Consider the following 11,177-nt stretch of genomic DNA (forward strand, 5'->3'; position numbering starts at 1 on the left):
CTGAAAATCCTATGCACTATATGTTGCAACTCTGCTAACATTTCCTTTTTAAATCTGCCTAGGCTATAATTCACCAGAACAAAATATTTTAGAAATCCTTCAGGAAAGGAATGTATTATACATTTACATTGATTAGAATTCGCCGCGTGTTTTGAATCTGATGTAGGTACCAGCCTGACATTGATGTAAAACCTCTGAGAATGTTTTTCGCACACTAAGCACAAATTTACATGATGGCAAGCGCTTTCTCCATTAAGGCTGGTATTAAGAGACTGTATCCATCTACTTGACAATTTTGTTGCTTCCCCTCTGTTCTTCTTTCTCAGAGTTCCCCAGAACTTTGTGGAGTGATGATACTTCATTTCACTGTCATCTAGGACTGATTATTTAGCCTGACATCGAAACTCAGTTTACAGGGCAGGAGCTTATTGTGACATTAAAAACAAAACAAAACAAAGTGTCACAATTAAGGTTTGTCAAACATTCTAGCTGCTGTAGTGCCCACAATGTCCCCTTCAAGCAGATCAAAGCTCACCTTTAAACACATGTTTTAAATTACGTAAACATGTATTTTATGATGTTGCACCAAAACTAGGGCAGTCTGGGGTTCTCAGCAAAAAGATGTCTGGTTCGTTATATTTCTCTATTATGTATCTTTGGGGGGCTGGGTGATGGGGAGACAAAGGGCAATGCTTTTGTCAAAATGATGAATCATACGCATTCTCAGAGAACCATGCACTAAAATGAATCATTACTTATAACCTTTAGCAAGCTAAAAGGATATATATATATATATATATATATATATATATATCAGTAGAAGTGTTGATACAGAGAGCAGTAATTTCCTAATATACACTAGATTTAGTAACTTCCTTTACTTCGACAATTCAGTCTCTGTTAAAGGCTTTACAAATAAGTGCACCTAGCTTTAAGGATTGGGAGGGATGGGGAAACACCTTCTTGATCTACCAACAAAATATCATAAATTTTACATACATACACACATGCACGCACAAACATATAGCCTCAGACTGCTCAAGCTGACTTAGTTCTGCATCTACCTGTGTAAGACTGTACTGTGACAATATTTACCTATAGGGGCATAAACACCTATGCCCTGTTTTTCTAAGTGAACTCTGTGCAAATTATGCTGTTAATGTCACCATCCTTCAAACACTATTTCCTCACCTGGTGGTGGGCAACAGGAAGGGCAGCTGGTACTCCTCAGGCTTTGGCCGAAGGGTTCCTAGTGGCAGATCTGTTGGAGGTCTGTGGTGACTTAAATGCTAATCCCTGTATTAGAGCCATTGAGCACCCACACATAAAAAGCTACAACTAGCAAGTCCGAGAGGATAATCCCTCTGTGGGGCTGTGCTTTGAATGAAACTACCTCTTGGCTTTTTCTGCAAGTAAAGAATTGGCATCCTCATTCAGCCGTTTTCTGCACAGCATAAGGACAGCTGGGCTTTCCTTGCCTCTCCCAGTTCTTAATTCTTTTCACATACGCCTGTCCTCACTCCACAAAATCATATTCAGAACCTGATAGTATTTAAGTGGTTGCATTCTGCACATCACCTGGTGTTTGTTATCCGCTCCACTAGTTCCTGAGCATAGGTCTGTTTGACATTTTGAGCAGCTTGTTTGGCTATTGAGCGTAATTTTCATTTGCCCTTCATCACACATTGAGCACAAGCCTGTCAGCGATGTTCACAACCTAAAACTCATGCTCTTGGAGGGCATGGTTCGATGCAATTCAAATCTTTGTCAAACAAGCTCTACTCCTGCTAGGTAAAATTCTTGCACTATATGAAGGCCAGAAGATACAGTTAAATGATCAGCAGCCTGGCATATTTTTTGTGTTTGCTCTTTGAGGTTCATAGTACATACAGAATGCTGACCTAGTTTAACGTAGTGAAAAATAAGAATACTGAATGAGGGATATTCTGATAGAAGAAGTTGCCTTGAGCTCAGCCGCACCATTGGACCATTCAGAGCATTACTTTCTGACAGCAAGTCTCCCAAGGGCCTCCAGGCAGAGGCTTTTTACAGCCCTGTTTCTTGAGTAACTTTAACTACTAGGCATGGAGCATGAGCAGGGATAAGCGCTGGAAGTTCTTGGACTGCTGCTCTCATTCCTCACCATCAGCTGTGCTGGCTAGAGTGTAGAGGCTATGAGAGCTGAAGTCCAGCAACATCTGGAATGGCCATGGATTTCTCACCACCAGCTTAGAGAAGGCAAGCTGTGGCACTCTGCTTTGGTTCTCAGAAACTTCAGTAGGTTCAGCTTCTGAGATACTAGCTGGGACTCATCAAATGCAATATGTAACTTTAATATGATCACACGGTCACATTTGCTTCCAAATTTGTTTCCAAGGTCCATTGAAAGCACTGCTGTGTATGCATGAAGCCCTGAAGGATCTGTGATCATAATTTCCTGACACACATCACCTCTCCAGATTATTAGGCAGAGCTGGTAGTCGCTGCAGAGAGAAGAGCTTTGCAGCATCCACCAGGAACAGGATATGCAGGGTATCTCCCTTAGATCAGGGATTACACAGAACAGCTTTGTGGTAAGAGAAGCCATTATGAGCCAAAAAGACATCTCTCTGTGTGTTTTCTTTCCCAGCTGTGGTCTCTGGCAGACACTGTAATCAGAAATACCTAAGATTGTATGTAGTTTCCTAATACTAGGAAGAAAACTTATGTACTCTGCCGTCGAACTATGGAAGCTTCCCATAACTTGTTGTAATACAGCTTCCAGAATTGTTGACAAGAAGATGTGCTGCCTGGGAAAAATTGTATTCCAACACATGTGAAAGGTACCAGGATATGCAAGCTTGTCATGGCATAGCTGCTCATTGCTTCTAAAGTAGCTGAAACTTCTAAACACTCATGGCCAAAACAAGTAGTACAGTAAGGACATTGCTAACAATACATATTGCCAAATAGTACTCCATTTGCTTTGAAAAATAACTATTAGGTAATATAAACTGTTGGTGTATATCCAGAATGGGACCATGCCAGGAGAAAGGTCTAAAGGCACCAAGATTGGTTTCTGACCAGATTAGCTTGCTGAAATGTGTTACATTCCACCTTGAAATTTGTTCTGACATGTCCATATAAAATTGGGAGCTTCATTTTATTATTCGTGCACAAAAAAAAAAAAATCTGTGCATTTGCATTTATTTCTAATGCATGTATCAAATGTGTGAAATTTTGCAATGCATGCATTTTCTCCCATTATTTAAAATGTATGCACATTTTTCAAACATCTTCATTGTTTGGAGAACACATATGTTATTCAAGCATAAAATCAGAAGCTTAGACATGGAAGGACTTTGACTTCATGTTGCGTTTAAGAACCATGTGCGGTTCCCAAATATGCAAGCTGAGTGAATTCTGATCTAAAATGAACTGAAATGCATTTCTCATACTTCCCTAGATCCAGCTTTTTTCCAGAAAAGAACACAAACAGAAAAGCGATAGACTTGATTCTTAAGTGTAGACCCACCCAGAACCAGAAACAGCCTTGTCCCTAGATTAATTTGATAGGAACTTAAAGAAAGCTTATTTACCGCAATGGTCCTATTAGACATACCAAAGATGTGTATCTAAAAAGGCTACTTTCTGCACCATGCTTGGTTCCCATTTCAAATAGTTATCTATGTGACTCAGTACTTCTAAAGCACCAAAGAGAGATCACATCTTTAACCTGAAGCAAAATAGGAAGGAGCTAAGGGCTTGTGTCTGGTAAGCACAGGTTGGTTAATTCTTTATTTTCCCCCTTACAAGCTGTACTGTTCATCCAAGTAATTGGCATTTCACCTAGTTCATTAAGTCACATTCACCCCACCCCCAAATGATCTGCCACTTCAATACCTGTATAATCTCTGTGTGGGTTTATGGAAAGGACATTTTAAGCTGGGTATTACTGATCTCACCATATATACATCTATGGACAGCCTCCCCCAACACTGCAATATAGATATTAAATTGCAGGGAAGAAATGGTTGAAAGGAAGTTTGCAAACCAAAGGCCATATGTTAGAGGAAAGGTTTTCAAGCACTAGATTCTGAGAACCATCAGGGAACAGCATTCTGTAGCCTTTTATTGGTAAAATGGCCGAGTAGAGTGACAGAATCCATGAGATTGGCCATGATTGAAGGGTCCAGGAAAACATAGAAACAGAGCGAGTCAGAAGGGGCTTCCCGGGCCATCCAGGACAGAGTACAGATGGTCCACCAGGGTGACTAAGGTGATCACATTATCCAAAGCCAGACCGAGAAAGTCTGCTTTTGACTGTTACAACATGCCAGCCACCAAATATTGTTGAATGACTTATGAAAGTCAGATATTGTAAAAAGTGATAAGAATAACTTCCCAACAAACCAGTGTGATGTCAAATACTGAAGCTCAAAATGAAATATTCACCAAGCATCCACATATCAAGGGAACATATGCCATCAAAATATGTAGAGGAGAAGTTTTAGAGGCAAATTCTTTTCAGCTCCAATGTGAATATGACTCCTTTTTCCTTTCCTGTGGGAGAGATATGTGGAACAGTGAGCAGATGGCAGTTAATGAAAGAAAAACTGTGAAAAAGAAGAAAGGCCGAAAGGAGTTGGGTAGGAAAAACAAACAAACAAACAAAAAATTCTTCCGGGTGTAGTAAAATACGGATGCTTGAGGAATTTGATATTTGCAAATTCTGATCTTAACGGACTTGGGTTAGATCCATGCTATGCCTTCCATGAATGGAAGGCCTGTTCTCCTGAAAAGGACATCTGAGGGGAACACCCTCTGTCCTCTACACCACAACACGTCCCATTCAGCAGCATCCATCAAGTCACTATCTAGTATTTTCTGAGGACTGAAGGAGCTGCAGAATTCTGCTTAAGCCAATCCGGTTGTACACTCCTAAATCTGAATCCAACTTCTGACCTGCATCAAGCAGACTAATCTGTGAGCCACAACTTAGACATATACTGGCTTTAATGCTTGAAATGTTCTGTCACAGCTCTTGGCTCAAATAATACATCAAACTATATTAAGAAATATAATTTTTAAGAATAGCATGATTCAGAATACAACAAGCCTGCTGCATTTAGATGCAAATGTTCAGGTTGATTTGAAAACAATGAACAAACAAATCATATTATTTTCAACTAGACTGAAAATAAATGGTTTCCCCCATTACTATATTGCAGTAGGTATCTGTTACTGTCGCAAGGAGCAGATGGAAAAATGGGAGAAAGTAAGAAAAATGTGATGTGAGCATGTCAGAAAGTAAAGGTGGGACACAGAGTAAATATTAGAACAAGCCTCTTGGTTCCCAGTGATACATTATGCTGATGGCATTGTTTCTTCCTCAAGTGAAATGAGCACTTTTGCACAGTTGGGCTCAGTCTAGAAATGGGCCCCAGTTTATGAGCCGGGTAGAGTGGTGCAGAAAGTCAAGTGAAATCATGACATGCATTTTGAATTGCAGATGTGTGGTGAAGGGGCGTACAAACTGGGGGCTGAGTCTGAAGCTCACTGACAGATACTCTAGTTTTTAAATCTAATATGCTCTATTATGCTGTGGTTGTTGATTGCAATTATAACAAAACAATGCATTTGAGATAATATTCACAAAACTATAATTTTAAAGAAGATTCAACATTTCATGTTCATATATATAAATGAACATAATCTGCCCAGATGTCTAAATAAGCATCCAGACGGAATTCACAGCTGCAGGATAGATATTTGAACGTAGCAGGAGCAGCCGGAACTTCAGACCATATGATGAAAAGTATTGTAAGGGCTACTCCTGAGGCAGAAGGGGGGAAGTGATGGCCTTCCAGGAAGTGAAACAGGCTATTTGGAAAAGAAAAAGAGGAGCTGGCCCAGTGGCGCTATGGCAAAAATCCAGCATGCTTGTGTCACCAAATGTCTGCCCCATTGCTAAAAAGAGCAATTCCTTTTTTACACAGAGACTTTCATACTTCGTGAATGAGGCCATAGAAATAATGAGGGATCATTTTGGCTCACCATCCATTCCATCACAACCACAGCCAAGAATACCTTTGAAAAGGGATCCCAAACACAGATCTAAGTTCACATCTGACCCACTTCAGCAGGGGAATCTGAATTTGAAAGTCACCCAACAGCTACAAATTTTGAACGTGAGATCTTTATCTGGAGGTTTCCAAAGTCTTCATCATTTTATGGTTTTCTGCCTCTTTGCAAATTCAGTATGTACAAATTCAATATTTGAAAAGCTAGGGTTTAAGTTCAAAGAAGCTTAACAAGGAAGGTTGAAAGAAGTGTCCCTTTCTTTCTATACAAAGATTTCTATAGAGCATCCTGCCAAAAGCATGAATATGATGTTTTGACGTGTGATATGCTAGGTGTTTTGCTGTCCAACTTTACCTTCCCAGCATCTAAGCACACAGTATCCAAGACCAGAAACAAAAGTGCCCTGGTATTGAAGAAGAGTGCGCATTTTGAAATGTATGGGGAAACCTCCCTTGCTGAGAGAAGATGAGCACAGAAAGAAATGGTAGGAAAAGAGGTTAACACCGGTCCTGATCTGGCTTCTGCTACTTTCCTCTTCCAAATTTTCTCCTCCTTCAGCTACTCACTTGAACTTGTGTCGAGACAGCCATATATAATGCACACTATTAGACTGGGGACATATGGATTATATTGCATCCATTCTATCTCTGTTTCATGGATGATCGGGGATTTTTCATTCCATCATCCGCTCATTTACAGAATCAGTTTGGGGATATATGGACATTTTGTTCCACTTGAATTAAGGCATACTAGTAAAAATGCTAATGTGCATTCAGGCAAGTGCAAAGTGGCACACATCCCCAAAGAAAAAACAAAGCACAGTTTTCAAAATCTGTGCAGCTCAGAAAAAAGTTGACCCATTGCAGAATCTGCAGGTCATACTCAATGAAGTCATTCGACTCTGTTGAGGGTTCTTCTGACATCTCCAATTTAGATCTTCATCACGCTTAATTCTAATAGTAGTCTGCATTAGTTTGCAGTTTTGAAAACTGCATACTAAACATACTGAAGAAGGCAACACACTAAAGAAAGATTGGCATTTTCTGGGGGTCAGGAAGCCACCAGACTACACTTGCCCTCCCATGTGGCAAATTCATTAGTGACAGTAGGGAATGGTGAGGCTGTAAGAGCCCATGGGGCTGTGCTCACCCCAGCTCTAAAGGACAGTGAACATTTGCGTATTCATGTAATGGAAACCTGAGGCTGTCAACAATGGAAAACGTATGTGGCATAAGACCATCTCAACGTAACCTTTAGCCAAGGTAAATCAGGCAATCCATGGCTGAAATTCACCACCAGGAAACCACAATCACTTCACCTGAAATATGGGGCAGCAAAATACTTAAGACTCTTATGGGGCATGCAAGAAGCAATTCTGCTTCACTATTGACGCATTGCCAGTGTGAGCAACTCCAGTAGTACCCCAGTAGCATACGCTTGTTGCAGAAAAACAGTCACTGCAGGTTATGCTGATGTGTTACCATTAGAGTCCTCTAACACTAGCGGTATGTCAGTCACAGAAGTAGGCCGGCGGTGTTGGATACTTCCCCATATGCTCATATACTTTGAACGAAAGGAAGAGGGATATTGTTCCTGCTAAACAGTTCAAGGATGCATGCTTGCAAGCAAATGTACACAGGAGTAGGCTGCAAGGGATACTTGCTCATGGCAATCCCAGAACGTGGGTTTTCCATGCACAGATCATCTCCCTTCCACATGTACACATGGGATGGAGAGCCACCTGAGATCCTCCACTTGGGATTCATTGGTCACATTTGTATGCCATCTTTCTTCCAAGGAGCTCAAGTGGCATACACGGAGTTTCCCTGGGTTATCTTCATAACAACAAGGGATGTCAAGTCAAGATATATTTGGCTTCTTGGCTTGAGCAGACATTTGAATGCATTCCAGAAATGAACTTTTATTGTGCTGCTGGTTCTTGGCATACTTTGTAGTCACCACAGTATGGCGTTCTGGAAGCACAAGGGAAGGCTTCACACAAAGCTGCTTCTCCAATTAATAACTTTTACTGAAATACTTTCCACTCCCCAAGGATAGATAAATGCCTCTCTGAAGGAGTGCCTTTTCCCATATGAATCATAACCAATCTGGATCAAACCCAGCCCTTTAAATCTGTGCATGAGGCACTTCTGAGGGAGCCCCTCCTCAGGGTGGTAACAAAAAGAAGGGCCTTTTTGGGAGTGGCACCCCAACGAGCTCCCCAGAGAGGTTTGCCTGGTACCCTCTTTATACTCTTTTCATTGCCAGGAGAAGACCTTTTTATTTCACCAGTATTTAACTTATTAATCTTTTTTTAATGGTATTTTAACAGAATTTAGTATGCCTTTTATGAAATTATTAGTTTTGTTAAGATAAGGTAGGTCCACTTTTCTTGTCTTATTGTCATTTGATTTTTGTGTTTTTTAATTGTATTTCAGGGTTTTATTGTTGTAACCCATCCAACGCAGGAAGCTGTGTGGCTAATGGGGCAGGCCAGAAATAAAATAACAACATAGTAAAATAAAATAAATATGTATCAGGTTGCAATGAGAATCATGTATTTGTTGGGAAAAGGCTACAGTCTCAGATCTCTAGGTTCTGAAAGGACATTTGCCACTTCTTAAAACTTCCATATACTCACGGTTTTAATCCATTTTATTAATATCAATCAATCACTGATACTGTTGCAAGTCTGTGATATTCAGGTATGGCTAAGCTATGGAAGCGAAAAAATGGAAAACTAAAGATTGCCTTGAGCTCTGCCTGACTTTGAAGGAGAAAAGAGAAAATAATAACATGCTGAAATAGATTTTCCATCCAACATATTTTTGAATCTATTAACTTTCCTCTGAAATCTATTAACTATTCATTAAAGTATTTTCTTGAATCCAAACTATTTCTATTCCTATGAGATTTTCAGGGTTTGGGGTAGGAAAAAAAATTTTTTTTTGCTCAAACTATTATTTTCCCAATGAAATACACTTGTCTGAGCTCAATACACATTTACAGTAACTGCCAAGTTGTCACTCACAACCACTGAATATTAATGGTTGCCTTTCTTTGAACTAATGCATATTAATTGAGAGTGGCATTTTACTACTACAGAAGGCACTAAAACCCAAAGCAATTATTGTTCATTTTTATAACTGTGTTTGCTGTCTTATTTTCCCCCTGAAAAAGGGAGATCTGTCACACAGTGATAAGAGAACACCTCTCAGGTAGTATGCTAATGTTCCGATATGTGTAGGTTCCATGAGCATTATGTCAATGATTTATTAAACTGAAATTCCCGAAAGCATACATCACAGGTAACCCCAAGTTTAGTACAGCACAGGTACAATCCCACCAAAGCAAAGCCTAGCAAAGTCTCTTTGACTTCAGTGGGAAGGTTTTTCCTGGGTTTAGTCCTCTTCTGTTATAATTAGCTGTAGTTGGATCTTTCAGCTTTCACCTGTAGTTGGATCATGCCCTTGCACAATAGAATGGGGCAAAGATGTGACAGTTGCAGAATGGAAATGAGCTGTCACCAGAATTAAATGGTGAAACCTAATGTAGCACTGCCAGTTTTCTTACTGAGAAATAGAACATTACCTCCCTTCTCCTCCTTCCCTCCTCCCCAAAAATAAGGTCCTCCAAACCTCTGGAGCAGATGCTCAGGGGCCTGCAGGAGGACCAAGTATCACCTTGCATCTGTTGAACTCAATGGGGCACAAAGACAGCAGAGAGTTCATAGCACCTTGGAGCATGACATCTTTATTATGGTATACTATGGACTTGAGCTTTATTATCTTTGGCAAGGCAAGCCAAATGCCTTGGGTGGGTGATGGATTTTGTAGGTAGAAAGGAGAAGGGGGATTGCATGCAGCATGCCTTGCCTGTTGGCTGTGTGACTGGGACAGAGTCCCGGCCTCAAAAGGCAGGTTTTGCTCGCAACTAAGCTTCTTTACTTACTGACTCATTTCCCTAAATTTTCCCATTCGCTGGCATTGCATTTTGGGTTTTGTGATTTTGTTCTACTCCTAGTCTACCTTGGAGTTCATCTGGCTTGTGAATGGAGCCATTGATGAGGTTCTTTCAATGCTGACAGGGTTCCGTGGGAATTTTCTGCTGATAGGGCACTCATGGGACCTTTTAAGGTGAGCTAAAGTCTGCAGACCTGTATGACCCTTTGAGCACAGAAATGGTTTGGAACCAACCTGACTGACCCTCTCGGAGTCATGGGGTTCCACGTGGACTTGGCACTTCTCATACTGAGGTGTAGCCTACACAAAGAGGCAGGTCTCAGCCTGCCTCCAAATGTGGGTAGACCGGCTCTCCCACAACGCAGGCTAGTTGCCTGCAGGAATCTAACCATTCCTCACTTAGCACATGCTGGGAACAGTGAGTTGCCCCATGCTAAATAAAGAGATCCTACTTTACGCAAGCTTCGGCATGTGTGGCTTCACTTCTGCCATCTCTTCTCTGTTCCACACATGGAAGTATGGAAAAAATGTGTAAGTCATGGAGTAAAATGGCAACAAAATGAAAGAAGTACAGACAGACGTTTCAATTAAAGCATCTATGTACATAAAATAAGCACTGTGGTCATTCACGACAGCAGTAAATGGTGCTCATGCAATCATCGTAAGTTGCATTGCTAAGTTCATTAACTACTGCAGCTGGACAGGAAATCATTGCCCTTAGTGTACTAAAGAATGCTGTGTGACGAGGTGGCCAAGTGGTTAAGGTGATGGACTGCTACTCCATGGTGCTCTGCATGCATGGGTTCGAATCCCATCGTCGTCAGAAGCTTTAAGGATGTGGTGGCACAGTGGGTTAAACCGCTGAGCTGCTGGGCTGGTTGATCAAAAGGTCGACAGTTCAAACCCACAGACAGAGTGAGCTCCTGTACTCTGCCCCATCTCCTGTCCTGCCAACCTTGCAGTTCAAAAGCATGCAAATGCAAGTAGAAAAAAAGGTACCACTTCGGTGGGCAGGTAACAGCGTTCCGTGCACTTCGGTGTTTAGTCATGCCGGCCACATGGCCACGGAGACTGTCTGTAGACAAACGCTGGCTCCCTCGGCTAGGAAACGGAGATGAGCATCCCCCCTAGAGTCAGACTTTAATGTCATGG

General features: G+C 41.1%; 1 non-coding gene across 1 annotated transcript; it reads left to right on the top strand.

Annotated features, from left to right (window-relative positions):
* Positions 1-10,766: 10,766 nt before the first annotated feature.
* Positions 10,767-10,848, top strand: TRNAS-GCU. Its single transcript has one exon. It is a non-coding gene; the product is annotated as a tRNA-Ser (tRNA).
* The last annotated feature ends 329 nt before the right edge of the window (positions 10,849-11,177 follow it).

The sequence above is a fragment of the Varanus komodoensis genome, unplaced genomic scaffold (genome assembly GCF_004798865.1).
Source record: "Varanus komodoensis strain SLA01 unplaced genomic scaffold, ASM479886v1 scaffold1, whole genome shotgun sequence".
Classification (NCBI taxonomy): Eukaryota; Metazoa; Chordata; class Lepidosauria; order Squamata; family Varanidae; genus Varanus; species Varanus komodoensis.